The 15,179-nt window shown below is 36.8% G+C and overlaps 1 long non-coding RNA gene across 1 annotated transcript in view; it reads left to right on the top strand.

Annotated features, from left to right (window-relative positions):
• The first annotated feature begins 7,981 nt into the window (after positions 1–7,981).
• Positions 7,982–15,179, top strand: part of LOC110357934 (uncharacterized) — a 121,355-nt gene continuing 114,157 nt past the window's right edge. Inside the window, exon 1 of the long non-coding RNA XR_010472614.1 lies at positions 7,982–8,423. This is a non-coding gene — a long non-coding RNA (uncharacterized LOC110357934). The remainder of the gene's footprint in view (positions 8,424–15,179) is intronic.

The raw sequence follows: 15,179 nt of genomic DNA on the forward strand, positions 1-15,179 counted from the left end.
TAAAATAGGGTTTGCACCAAAGATCCCCTTTGTGTGGTCTTCTGCGAGCAATGGGTCTATGCCAGAGCCCTTCCCTCAGACTGGAAAGCCGTATAAGGAAACTTCCCGGGACTGGGAGTGACCCACCTCCTCTTTTGGGTGAGTGATAATTTACCAAATATATCCTTGAATAATTCCTTGCCTAACCAGGTGAGTGTGAGTCCTTGCCTAACCAGGCGAGTGTGAGTCCTTGCCTAACCCAGGTGAGTGTGTACCCTGGAGTCAGAGGGCCCTGGTGTGTTTCTTGTGAGTGTGTGCATGCACACTGTGGATCCTCATTATTCTCATTTTGCTGCATCCCAATAATCTCCTCAATGGATATCCAAACCTGTATTTTATGTTGTCAGAGTGCTAACTAATTGTATAAACCCTGTGTTGGTTGGCTGATTTGCTGCACTTTTCCAGCCAGAATAAGGTCTGCTTTGGAACTTGTTGTCTGCCTAAAACTGACTTTGGGGTGCCTCCTTGACAGACTGCTTCCACAGAAATTTTGGCATGTTACCAAGACCCTGAGTTTCATCTGGTTACATGATAGTTGTAATGATCCATTTAATCACAGCTTCAAAAGCCTTGAATTCTTTTGAAAAGTGGAATAGTATGAACCAGTTCAGCGTTAGTAGATCAGGCTTGCAGGAGACATTTGTGCTGTGTTTGCTTTCCTGGTATAAAGGTTGTTAGGTCTGAAAGTTTCTGAGATTACCTTGTAATTTTGCCAGGTTGTTCTTTGAAGCTCTTCATCACCCCACACTACGCTTGCAAAATTCTGCAGCCTAATGTGCAGTGGGCTTGTCAGAAAAACACTGGCTGGTATCATATTCCCTCCTACTCTGTAATTTACTGATATATATGCTTTATACTGTAAAAGCAACTAAACCTTTGTTGCAGCACACACTGTTTCTATTATACAGTTTAGAGACTGACTTGTTCATGTGCTCTAAAAGCATTCAGTTCCTTTGAAAGTTCACAGACCTAATAAGGACATTAAGTGGGTTTTGTTTTTTTGAATTTGAGGTTATTTGACCTCATACTGTGTATCAAGCATTGCTAGGTTTCACGTTCCTGAAAACCTTCCTACCTTTTTTTGAAGTAGACAGTTATACAACTGAATGGAGTTGAATCCATAAATTTGATCGTGTTCCACATGTGTCTGGTGATCAGCATTTGACCCTCAAGAGCACCCTCGAGTGGTGTTCATGTAAAGTATGGGTGCTTACAGTTGAGCATATCTGATGAACAATTTTGATGCTGCACATGCACGTAATTCTTTCTGTATGCCAAAGTAAGAGGAGAGCTCAAAGAGACAGGTAGTAGCTATTAACCATGACCTATGTTTAGCCAATAACACGTTAAATCCTGCTCTTGGCAGAAGGTGAGGAAGGGCAAAGAAATAAATATGCCACAGTCAAAGACATTTTTAAGATTTTTAAGTTAGGAAAGATACAAGTTGTATACAGCATGTGGTCAGTTGATCCTGGCTAGATGGCAGATGCCCATCAAGCTGCTTTATCACTCCCCATCCTCAGCTGACAAGAGAGAGCATGGATATCTTTAATCTCAAGATTATTACTAGCTCATTTGAACTCCTGAGTCATAAAGATGATTTAATGCATGTGATATACTGAAAACATCCAACATGAATGAATTAAAGAATATTAAAAATGTAATCAATTACTGAAAGAGGAAATCTTTACCTTTTGTAAAGAATAAGTTTTAACACAGCAAAATACAATATATGGAAATGATAACATAACATTGGCGTATAGGAGAAAAGTTTTATTAAAGCTATTAAAGTTCCATCTCCCCTTACTGCAGTGAAAAGAATCAAAACCACAACCTCCTTTCACCTAGGAAAAAAAAGAAAAGACTGAAAACCATGCTCGGATCTATGGAATAGAAAGTTGATGGACAGGTAAAAGAGGAGTTGGAAGCTAAAAGAAAAGAATATATTAAGTATCAAGAGACTGCAGAGGAGAGTGTGAAGGACATACTGAAAAGGAAATGTTCCTGTGCCAATACTTTGTGACTATAACAAAAATAAATATCTGACTTTTCAGGATGAAGAGCTCACATCAAAAATTAGTTTGTTTCTCTTGCATGTTTGAAAGATGCAATTATGTATTTCTGTTTCTTAACCTAGGTTTGCCTGCCTCCCTGAGAAAGAAATAACCATTGTATAACCCAGAATGGCACATAATGAGTCATATTATCTTAAGAATTTGTAGTCCTCAAATCACTGAAAGACAGTATGGAAAAGGTTTTAGAAATTATCATATGCCTGAATGAGAAAGAGAAGGAAGAAACATACTCTATTTACAATTGTGGGATTTTTCACTTGGTTCTTCCTGGAAGGGTGCTGTTCTGTTGTGTGCTGTATACTGAGGAGGTAATTTCTCTATATATCCTCATGCCCTGGTTTTGGTTAGAACAGGACCAATAATCCTTTCAGTAATTTTTCCTTTCAGTTGAGTTTTCCTTTCAGTGGAGTTTCTTCTAAGTAACTGCACTTTCTGCAGTTGGTTGTATGTTTTTCAGACAGTGTCTGTTTCCTGAACTGGTAATGCCTAATGTTTACAGTTTTACTGAGCTAATGGTAGAAATAATATGCAGAGAAGGTCTATGTTTAAATTAGTCCTATTGCAACAAAGGCCACTGAGAGATCTCTTATATTCTACAAGTGAAGGGTCATAAAAGGGTCATACCTGCAGAAGAAGCTGACAGAACAGGTGACCTAAAATTGACCAGTGAAGTATTCCATCCCCTACACGTCTTACTCAGCTTAAAGCTGAAGGATCACAAGGGTCTTGCTCTCTTCTTTCATGGTCAGCATCCCTGAAGGATTCTGTCTGTCTTCCTGCCTCTGAGTCCAGTCCATGTATTTTTGAATCCAGTTCCTGTCCACTGCTTAGTCCAGGACTTCCCACTGCCTTCCACTGCGCACAGCATCAGCAGCACTTGCCACCATGACATGCAATTCTGTGATTATAGTCAGGGCAACTCAATACTGGTTTTGTATATTTTGAATTATTTTTCTTCCTATTCGTATTAGTGAAGCAGTTTTAACTTTCAACCCATAAGTCTCTCTCCCTTTTCCCCTTTCCTGGGTGGGGAGTGTGGGTTTAATAGAGAATATCTGTCACCTATTGATTGCCAGCCCAGACTCAAATGGTGATGCCTCACTACTTAATAACAGTTTTTAAAAATATTTGTCTTACATACCAGATATTCTTATAAGCAAGCCAATTTTAAATGGTTTAACATCTGCAAAATAAAACATATCACATTTATTAAGCCAATTAAGGCAAGCATGTGTAGGCATATTTTTGCAAGTGGCACAAACAGGCTGATTGTTTGGCAGGCTTGTCTAAGGTACCAGTGTAACCTGTGCTGGGGTAGTCATTCTGGAGTAGAGTGAAGTGAACCCAAGGGGAAAATTTAAGATTTACATTGGTTTATCACAACTTATTTTTCTTTAATTTAATCAGAGTGGCTCTTTTCCTCAGCATGAGTTCATACATACTATGCACTATATAGCCAAGGATGTGACAGGTGCTATTGAAACACATCTGAAAGCAGGTGGTGGTTTTTTTAATTTTTTTTTTCATTTACCCAAGTGTGATTCTGGCATCAGAACAGGCACTGCAGCCATTGGTATTGTGCCAGAATGAATCTGAATCAATTGGTGAGATTTACCTCATGATTTTGTAAGGCAGAGAGTCCAGTATGGTGTAACAAAAGCCTGCAGAGAGATTTGCAGATTCATCTACCTTTGAATGGAGGGAAAGAAAAGGAGACAAAGGAGAATGTTATATAGCTAAAATTAGATATGACGACAGACAGCAAATCTGTAGCCTTCATCAAAAGGGTTAAGACTCTTTCCTGGTGCTATTCAGGGCTATAAAGGGAACTCTCTGCATTAGGAGCAAAATTATGAATGCATTATGTGGGAGGACCACGTTGAAAACCTAGGGTCTGCTTGATAACATGATGAGCTTCTGCCAAGTCTTTCCTATTCAGTCCTGACCAGACATGAGAGAGGACTATTGTTTCATTTGCAAGAATGGATTTTAGGGACTTAGTTTATACTGAATTTAAAAATTTTATTCTTTACCTTCTTCCCCTCTACCCTGACAAGTAAAAGGAGGAGAAACTGAAAGTATGCTTAGACCCTACTTATTTTCAAAACTTCTGCAATTATTGAGTTCAACCAGTTGAAGTCTGCGGGATGATTTCTTCTGAAAAAGAATTCATATTTCCAGAAATTTTTTCAGAAAGACAAATTAAGGCCAAGGCCTTTTTTTGTAGGCCACGCTGGGGCAGTAAGTGGGAATAAAAAGAAAATCCCAAGAATGACAGGTATAAGGGCAAAAAAAGAAGAAGTTGAAACTTGTGTTTATCGTTACAAAGACTGTTGTTATGCTAAGTTGCAGTAGATGGTGCTGATGGGCTAGAAGGCATAAATTCATTCTTTAGGGTCACACTCTAATGAGTCTGTTTTATGGAAACATATAAATAAGGCTCTATTTGGTGTAAGTAACAATAAACTGTATTTACTATTCACACATTATCATTAGTACATTTGGTATTCATCAGATTTTAACTGATTCAGCTTGTATTGATGAGGATGCCATACTACTCATCCTTCCCTAACAGATAATCTTTTTTCATAGGGGAAGATATCAGTGTGAAAATTATTGTTACTACCTACACTAACAAATGGAAACAGGAAAAGACTCTTTTATACATGGAAGAACTAGGCTGTAGATTTGATGAGAAAACTGAAAAGCATAGTGATAGTAGCATTAACTCTGCTGGTGCTCTGTGTGTGCTTAGTGCCATTCTCTGGAGCAGGCAGCTGATTTGGTGTGACAGAAAGGGATCTCCCATGTTTACCGTGCCATAAAAATCCTGAAAACATACTGCTGAGCTAGACAGTTTGTAATAGCATTACTGGATATCTGCTATAGTCCCATCCTGTTAATTGCATCTTCTATCCTCAGATGATGACAAAGGAAAAAAATCCTCCTCAAACTCTAGATTGTTTGGCTGAAGACTTATATTTACAGCTCAGTGAAACTACATCCAATCTAAAGACAGAAACTGCTTCCTGAAACACACAATAGAAAGAAAAAAAATAGTAATGTGTGCAGTAGCAACTGTGAATACACATAGAATTTATGCTGGCAGATACTAGATCATTCACTTTTCAGATAAAATACAGGAATGTAAGCAGTTAATTGCATAAGTGAGAAGAATACAACATCAGGTTTGAAACAATATTGATGTTTGTCGTAGCTGTTATTCTTTCAGGTCATGGGGTTATTCCAAATAAGAAATTTTACAAGCAGAAATTGGTCAGCTGAGCAACTGAACTGAATTTGCTAAACTGAGTTTCCATGCAAGATCAAAAATTAAATATTTTGTCTTACTGAGACCCATTTTAAGTAGCAGCTAAGAGCTAGATTTTGAGTGACTTTTTCCTTAACTCCTAGCTATAACTGATCAAGGCTAAACTCCTGACCAATTCATCGGAACAATTTGAAACCCTCATGACTCATCAAAAGAGTGCTCTAAATATGGAAATAAAACATATTGTAGGATGGGGCTTTCAACTGTGTTAAGTTTTTGCACTTTGGATATGATGTTTATTCTACTACTGGTCATGAACTCTGGCAAGTAATTGCTCAGGTTTTACCTCAGTAGGAATTGAAATGTACAAAAAAATAACTTTTTTCAAATTGATCAACAGTCAAGTTTTTTGTTCTTGTTGGCTTTGTTTTTTTTTAATCCCCTTGAAGGAAGCAATGTGCAAGCAGGTGCACTGGGCTAGGACACCGGAGACACCTGTCCCCCACTTTCTGGGAGACTTCTGGTTTCCAGGACGCTAACTCCCAACCTCTCTGCACTTTGTCTTTGCTGGCTCTTGTAGTGTTAATGACAGTCGCTCAGTTGTTTTTTAAGGAATTTGAAACCTATGTATGAAAAGCACTAAATAAATCTGTGATAACAGTAAAATCCAGTACACTATTAGACTCACTGCTATCACCTTGGTAAGATACACGTGTGTCTGAAGTCCATGTATATTTGCAGAACAGTACCTTAGCAATTAAAGTCTGAAAAGCTAAAAGCAAACTGTGTATTATATAAAGTAATACTTCCTCTAAAGTTTCCTTCTGAGAATGATAAATGCTATTAACTTTGTGTGTGAATGTCATTTAAATTTTGCGTTCCTTTTTTTTCCCCCTAGTGATCAACAGTAAATTAAACCACTTCTTAGCTTGTTTTTACAGATAAAGAGAGAATTAAAAGTTGTGCATGAGGGAGCTTTTTATTCCTTAAGACCCCAAAAAAGCCAATTTGGAAGGAATGAACCTTCTAAAAGAAAAGTAACAGAACATTTAAAATGTATTCCTCCACAACTCTATAATTGCTTTATTTGATTGTAGGAGCATGTTATTACATTTGTACACATATGAGAATAATTGGATCCAAAAATACTTAGATTTTGCTCTTCCCTCTCTATACTCAGTAAGTATATTATATTTAAATTAACTAAATACAGTGGCAGCCACTGAGCCTGTCTCTGATCTTGTGCCTGTGTCAGCAGTTTACTTACGGCTTTCCTATTTAATTAAATGGGAAAAAGCGAGAGGCTGATGCACCGCTATGCATGGTATGTAGGACAAACTACACCTGCCACTGTGTATAAAATCTGCCTAATGCACATGATGAAAACACACATGCACACAGGACATGTATATATCTGTAGATATTGTGAAGAGTTAATTCCTTGCCAATGTATTTACAACTCTTCTTACTCTTTGACCACTGCAGCTCCTTATCTTGCACTTTGTTCAGTTTATTTACAGAATTTTTAGGCTGCTTGCTCTGGTTTAAGAATCTCCTGAGCAAGCAGACTGAAAATTCAGTAAACAAGCTGAAGAAAACTTGAGAGAAGTGCTGAAATATCCAGGAGAAACAAGAGCTGTAAAGCTCAGAAGGCAGAACTAAACTTTCAACATAATGGATTTTACACAGTGTGCAAAATATTTTTCCTTATACTGACAATATGATATACCACTCAGCTATTATTTTCTTAACGTGTATATTTAAAAAATAACAATACTAAAATGCTCATATCCACAAAAAGTTGACCTCCTCACTGGACATCACTTGTCATCTGCTTCACGTCTTCATTTTACATTTCATATTCTCTATCATTAAGCTTACCATTGTAAGCTACAATATTTTTTCTATTTCCATTGCCTCCAGGGCCCTCTTCGTAGTTTATTTTTGGCCTGAGAAACAGAAGTGGTAGCATAGTGCATTCATATTTTGTGATTCAGTTTCCAATTGCAGTTTTCTTTTCTCTCCTCTACATGAAGGGAAACAAAAATGGTGGTTTGTTTTTTTTTTCTTTTAATCTTTTTTTTTTTCCTCCCTTTTCCCTCAACATCTTTCCCCACCCTCACAAAAAATGACTGAGGTAAGTAATAGCTGCAACACCTTTACAGAAAAGACCACTGAAATGAGCAATGCTGAAAAACCTCCCCAGTCCATTAACACATTCTGTAATATAATAGTAAGCAATTAACAGTGAAAAAGTTTCTTCTCTACACATATTTCTGTATATATCCTCAAGTCCAGGCTTAGTCAAGGCCTGAAATGGCTTCTGAATAATGCATTTATCTCTCAGGGAACACCATTCTACTTTTGGATCAGAAGAAGGAACATGAACTCATCACACTGCCCCTTCCTTCACATTCCTTTTGCTGCTTGACATATCCCCCAGGCAGACTGTGTGAGACAGACCTTTCCTCTGTAAGATCCTGCCATTTTTGGCAGCTTTCTGACATACTGTCTCTTTGTAGCCTGCCCTTACTCTGGATCTCAGCTGAACCATTCCCAACTGCCTGTATTTTGTTGTTACCTCCCCCATCCTGCTCCCACCCAGCTCTGTAACTCTATCTTGTAGAGCAAAATATTCTCCATTGTGAAAAAGGATGTTTGTGAGAGGGAGTATAAATAGACTTTCCTCTAAATCTTTATATAATTCACTTGCGTAAGACCCTGGGGGAGGTAAGAGGTGTAAACACATGCCCTGTGGGTGTTATTCCAGCCTCCAGGCTGGAATTATGACACAGACATTTAGACAGCCTGCTTGATAGACTGGTTCAACAAGTCTGTTTAAATGTAAGTAAAGCTTTTGCATCATCCTACACGATTTTCTATTTCTCCAAATCACCCTCTATATTTAAATATTTAATGCTGGCTGTTCTGTCCTGCATTTCTTTCCCTAGATCTTGTCTGAACATGCTGTCCTTTGTCACTGAAAATGAGTATGTGCAGCAGACCTTGCATTGACCTTCTGGACAGTTCTTGCACATGTAAGTAAAAAAATGTCTTTGTATTTAAGATGTTGTGCACATTTCTGCACAACTTTTAGCCGTAGTGTTGTAAATGTAGACCTAATTATCCTGGGATTTTGTGAATGTCAAAAGGAAAAAAAGTTTGAGGGTTCAAAAAAGGATTATACAAATTTATGAAGGATGAGTACACAGCTAGTAAACAAAATGGTAGATGTACAGCTTCTGGTTTAGAAAGTCCTCAAACCTTGAATGATTGCAAGAACCAAGGTATTCCAAGGGACAGTTCAATTTGAGGTTTCCTCTGTTTCTTTTTTGATTTGATAGCCTAATAGATTTTTTTTTCAATATTTTGCGTGATTAAATGTTTACTTAAGTCTGTCCACATGAAGTTACCCTTGTCCTACAAAGAAAGCGTGAAACTTAATTTCTAAAGATGATATTTTAACATGATGTTTAGTAATTTCAGACATATTTCAAGCAATTTACAATACTGTAAAAAACACCAGTGACAGTTATGTTAAGTGTAGAAACTTATTTTAACAAAAATTAAAACAGAACAGAATCAGTATTCATACATGCAGATATATATATATATATTTGGGCCTGTAAAGGCTACATAAATGGATATCTCATGCATTAAAAATGAGACTTGTTTTCACATTACTCATTACAAGGCAGTACTCTCTAATGGGAATAAACCAGGTTAGCAAACTGCTTCTTCAGCAATTTACCTTCACAGTTGATTCCAGCTGCAACAATAAGATAAATCATAAACAAACATTTCCAGATAACAAAATTACAGGAAAATTAGATTTTTCTCCCTTAAAATTGTATATCGCATTTGTAAAATCTTTCTTCTGCTCCACAGTGTTCTGCTGTGACTCCTTTTGGTACAAGTTATTGCAACCTAAGTGCCTTCCTAGCAAAAATTACACATAGGGGACTCTTCTCTGGAAAATGAGTTAGCATTCTGACCTTGTTTTATTTATCTAAGTCTTTTTATAAAATGTTTTCAGTATGATCACCTAATTAAACCCAGGGATCATGACCTATATGATTACTTGTGTTTCCAAAACAGCAGCAGAAAAGTTCAATCTCAACTCATTATTTGTACAATATGTATAAAAATGGAGTATAAAATGTGCATACTAGGAAAACTTACAGGATATACTCTTTTAAAATATGTTGAAAATTAGGTAATGATTAATCAAAACTTTCAAACTACAGACACTCTATAATATGGTGTGGAAAAGTCTTCTCATTCCTACTGTGGAGGCTCTATTAATATTAGGCTTATAAATTTTTAGTATGTGTACCTATGAGACAAAATGCTAAGGTATTTTTCAGTCACAGATGCTTAGATAATTGAAGGATAAATTATGGGAAAATTAGATGACTACATGCATCATCACTAACTCAAGAATCTTATTTATGCACTTAGACATGGAAGGTCATGAAACAGAATTCTCTTTCTCATGCTTAAATCTTGTATGGTTCAGGTTATGATCATGTGAATAAATGATGCCCATCTTACTCTCTGAAAAAGGGTTGGCATCATGCATACTGGGAAAATGCCTCCTACTAGGAAAAGTTCTCTGTCCATGCTGTTTCCCGAGCCATTCCTTGGCATGTTTTGGAAGACTGGTACTTGTCCATACAAGCAGGGTGGACAGCCAGACCTCCAGCCTGTGTCCAAGTCCTAACCAGTTTGCTAATGCAGCTGTAGTCTAAGAAAGCTCCAGCAACCTATTTTGTGACATAAAATGTAGCTGTAAGATTAGAAACCTTCTATTCTGAGTGTGTGATATTCCTGAAGGACAAAGAATCCTGAGTGATTCTGGACCTCTTGTGCATTTTGTGTACTGATTCTTAATGCAGAAGATAAACAAGCTGTCCCCGAAGTACACAACAGAGCCTTGTTCCTCTTTGCTGTCTGAGAACAGCTTAATGTCTGGCAACATCCAATTTTCTCTTGTACATCTGCACACTGTTTAGACTGTCACTTATATATCCTTTCTACCTGGTGGTCCAGTCTCAGCTGCACAGACTGAGAAAGATTTCACTGCTATGTGGTTTGCCTGCGGTTCAAACAGATCTTTGCTGAAATACTGGAGTAGATATATTAAGACACCTCTGAAACTGGGGAGGGCCTAGCATAGATGTTATTTGTACCCTGGAGGAGCATCTAAATGTAAAATCCATTAATTGTACAAAAAAAGGGTTCTAGCCACCACCAGCATTGGTTTGTAAATAACGAGCACAATACCGTACTGTGAATCCCAGTCTCCTCTAGTTTTAAGTCCAGATAGGGGCAGATATCAGCCATCCCCTTTTCTTCTCTATGTACTGAGGTCCTCCCAACCACTGTACGGTGCTTTAGATGGTCTTTTCAAAGGCAGACAATTCTTTCCATTCAAGTGATTTGGGGATTTAGATGGCAATTTAGATCACCAGGACTCCCACTTGTGAAGGTTGGTATATAACACTAGCCAGCGGAACATTTAGCTTTGCTAAATATTAAAAATTCATTCATATTTTAACAAGTCAATTCTCTTTAAGACTGTGCACAGCCATATTAAAATCTGCTCTTCTAGTTAATTCTCTCAGGCCTGAGTAATTCCTATATATGGAGCTACTGCACACTGGAAACAGCCACTGTCAGCAAAACCAATATATCTGAAACTCTACAAAGCTTCACAAGTCTTAACAGCTTAAAAGACCACTGCAGAACAGAGGTGTGAAGTTTACTGAAGTCCAATTGATTAAATTCACATGCCAATCTTAGCTGAAAAGCAAAGAAAAGAGGTATATATAAATATTCGGAAAGGTCTTTCCAACAGAGTTGATGAGCACAGCTCCCTTGAAGATATCCTTGTCTTTGTTGTATTGTGATAGATCTGTAAGTAATTTAACATAGTACGTCATTTTCAAAAGTACATTTGGGCTCAGACTCTCACCCTGAGAACTTTAGAGCACAGCAGGAGCTTATTTCATATCCATAAAATACCTTGCTGCAGAGTTAAAATTATTGCCTAACAATCATGCATTTTTTTTGACAAGAGTGGTATCAATTGTTTGGCTCAAGATAATTTATCTGGAATACATTTAGCAAAACTTCGAGGAAAACTCACCAGTTGGGGAAGATACCTTGATTTAAGTAGAGGCTTTTCCAGAGATATGAAATAGCACAAGTCCAGATAAAATTAGTAGCAGCCAGGGCTGAGGATACAGCATAGGGGCATTTTTCAAAGCTCTGAACTAGGAGAATCTTCTGGTTGAAATGCAAGGATTTATTTAATTTCAACCAATACTGAAGCAGAAGTTGCATTTCTGTATTTACACTAAGAGTTGGCATGGGTAGTGCTTCCTTTGTGGATGAAATGGTACAAACCTTCAGAAAAGAACCTTTCACAGTCAAACTTGGTTCTTATTTAGCTCAAGATATCTAGCTAGGGGTTAGATGTGAGAGGTACAGCAGGAAGAATCCTAACAGATATTTTACAGCAATTTATAATATTGTTGCTGACCAACAAAATGCAAATTGCTTGAAAACTTGCAAAGAAGGCCCTGAATGATTTTTTTTGTTTCAGTTTGTGGAACCAGTTTTTAAAAGATTTCAAAACATTATCTATGCAATATTAGATATTCAAATAGTGAATTAAAATAGTATTGAATCTTCTGTGCTTATTTGGAAAACCCTGAAACTAAAGAGGAAGCACTAGGGAATATTGGTGACAATAATTTCATACAAATAGTTTAGAATAAAGAAATACATTAAAAGTTAAAAGAAAAATAGGAATTCCCATTCCAATATTCAAGGATCCTATATAGGCTGGGATTTTAATTCTTTACTCTAAAAGCTTGGGTAGAACATACAGATTCTGAAATGAAAATAGACAACAATGACTACACAGTGATATAGTTTGTTAAAGTGGCCTTACTTTATGGAGCTTGAAATAGGAATAAGAACTGTCACAAGTGCCCACTTAGTTCTTGCACAAAAAGAAAAACACAGTGGCTGCTCTGAATTTAAAGGCTTTAAGAGATGACTGCAGAGATTCCAGCTGCAAATGATAACTAATGCAAGGAGTAATCAGCTGTCCTTCTTTCCAAAAGTTCCTCTTCTTCTCTTTTATAAAATTTTAATGGTGGTATAAATACTATTGGTTTGTGTTAGACTTATCTGTGATTAAGTCTGTCCATTCTAGGAAAATGTGTTTTTTTACCCGAGGGTGTACTTTAAACATTTGTGTTATTGTGCACAGTGCAAACTGACAAGAATAGTGCAAGTCCTAAGAAACAAAATAACAACAACAAAGACTTGAGTTTATTCTGTAAAGAGCTTTATCCTTCCCTCCTTTCACAATTTGAATAACATAAATTGAGTGTATAGTTTGATTTTGTTTTTAGAGACATAATAGAGTAGAGAACTAAATTAATTTTAGAAATATAGGAAATTAGGAAATCGTGATGTTCAGGTGTGCCTACATTGTGCGGTGCATCACTCAGTTGGAAAATAAATAGGTCCAAACAAGCCAGCTTTAATAAATGGATGCAAGTGCTACACACAGACTTCAGCTCAGGTTGAAGAGGGAATATGCTGCATTAAGCTGCATCTGTAGAGCTAGTTGGCCTGTCAGAATTTAATGACATGTAAGTGTCTTAAATTCTAGATAATGGAGTCAGAGACTCTTTCATTTTAGTCTTAATACTGTCTCCAGAGTTCTTGTTTTCCTGGCTACAGGATAATAATAAGTTGGTGGGGAGGCAGCTGAAATTAGGAGCTATCTTTCAGTTCCTGACAGTCTGACCTTACTATTAGTTGTTATTCAAAGGATAACCACCTTGCTCTTCTTCCACAAATATATATATATATATTTTAAATAAAAGTGGTTATGACTGCTCAGCGTTGCACTGCATGTGAGGGTATTTAGTATTCATAGCATGCTTGACCCCCCCAGATAAGAATGCAGGAGCCAGAGACCTCCTTCTGCTGACAGAGGGTGATTTTGAGCTGATGATGGGAACTCACAGACTGTGCAGAGCAGCACCTAGCAAGGCTTCTGTGTCTCTGAGGCAAACAGCACCGCAGAGCAGGATTTCCGGATCATTTTCTTGGACATCTACAATCTGTCAGATTCCCACAGAGACAGAATGTGGGTGGTCGGGATCCTACTACAATATTTTTAGCAAAGAAATTATCCTGAAAGTATTACATACATAGAGAGCTACCTTGTTTGTCTAAAAATTAAAAATCTATTATTTGAACAAATTGCCATTTTATCTTCCAAACAACACATTACCTCTGCTGTGTGAAATACCCATATGATCTGCACTGTCAGATGTTATTATTGTGACAGATACTGTAGCTTATACATTTGAAACTAATGAAAAAATGTCATCAGCTATTCAATTTGATAGATCATTCTTCAGAGAGTTTGAGAAGAATTGCATATTAAAAATACAGTGAATGGGAGAAACTCTCACTTCTATCCAGCTCCACATTTCATAAACCAATTTTGGAGAACTACTTCAAAAAATGTTTCTTTATGGAAAGTAGCTGGGGAAAAAAGGTAAATAAAATATTTCTCTATTAAGATAAATTTGATTTGAATACGAAATAAAAGCAGGTATTAAAACTTACTAGCGTGGGTTCCTGGTTATCATAGTCTCCTGGAAATAGCCAAAAAGGGATGGAATAGCTGCAGTTTATTGCTTTCATAATGCTCTGTAGGTGAATGGTATCAATATTTATGATTCTCTAATAAAAAAATGCACACTTGCATTTCATAGGATAAGGCGGCTGATAATATTCCATCAAAATGTTTTAATGTCGACAACCTTTATTATGGGGGCAGGAGGAAAGGTTTGTAGATTCCAGATGCAATGAAGTTTTGCATTTTTTTTTTTTTAAAGTTTTCTCCCTGAAGAGAAAATTAACATTTTGAAAGCCAAAACCCTAAGATAATTTCAGTTTGTAGATACATGAACACGAGGGCAAATGTGAATCTCAGCAGGAATTTTCCTAGACTGTTTTGTTAGCATGTTCATTATCCCAAGGAGTTTTTCTTGTGTTTAAATGCTTTATTTCAATCATCAAATAATTGCTTAAAATGTCAACTCGTGCCCATTATCCATGAAGGAAAAAGCATCATACTTCTATTCACAAATTTGTGTGACTTGTAAACTCTCATCTTCCCTTGTTGGTTTGATGTATTCTTTTGGAAACTTATTGGCAAGCTAGGAAGGATATAAAACACGATGTAAATAATTAATTCTTAAAGACACCAATGCTCAAATTGAAACTGCTTAAGGTATAATTTGAACAAAAGGTATAGATCCTGTTATTATGATCAGTTTTCAGGGATCTAGGAATGTATTAACTGTTTATATACATAGACTGGCCCGTTCTTCACTTTCTGAAAGCCAAAATTTGAGAAATCTCCTATTTCATTTTGCTTCATTTAGCTAACAGACATTTTCCACTGAAAGAAAATGATTGCTTCTTGGGAAAGGGAGGGAAAGAGAAATATTTACTCAGTAGTAAAAAATCCACACAGTAACCTGTAAGGCTTATCCTGTCAGTGGAAATTTGCTTATTTTTTCAGATGAGTTTAATTTCTATGGTCTCAATAGATGCAAGGGCTTTTCTTCCCATCTATAGGCTGTGTAGATTTGATTCCTTGACAGCCAAAGTACAAAGGAGAGGAAATTGGAACTTTTTGGGTCTTATTCAGGCAATGCAGATGTGAACAGCGAACTTGTTGCATCAGT

The sequence above is a fragment of the Columba livia genome, chromosome 4, assembly GCF_036013475.1.
Source record: "Columba livia isolate bColLiv1 breed racing homer chromosome 4, bColLiv1.pat.W.v2, whole genome shotgun sequence".
Taxonomy (NCBI): Eukaryota; Metazoa; Chordata; class Aves; order Columbiformes; family Columbidae; genus Columba; species Columba livia.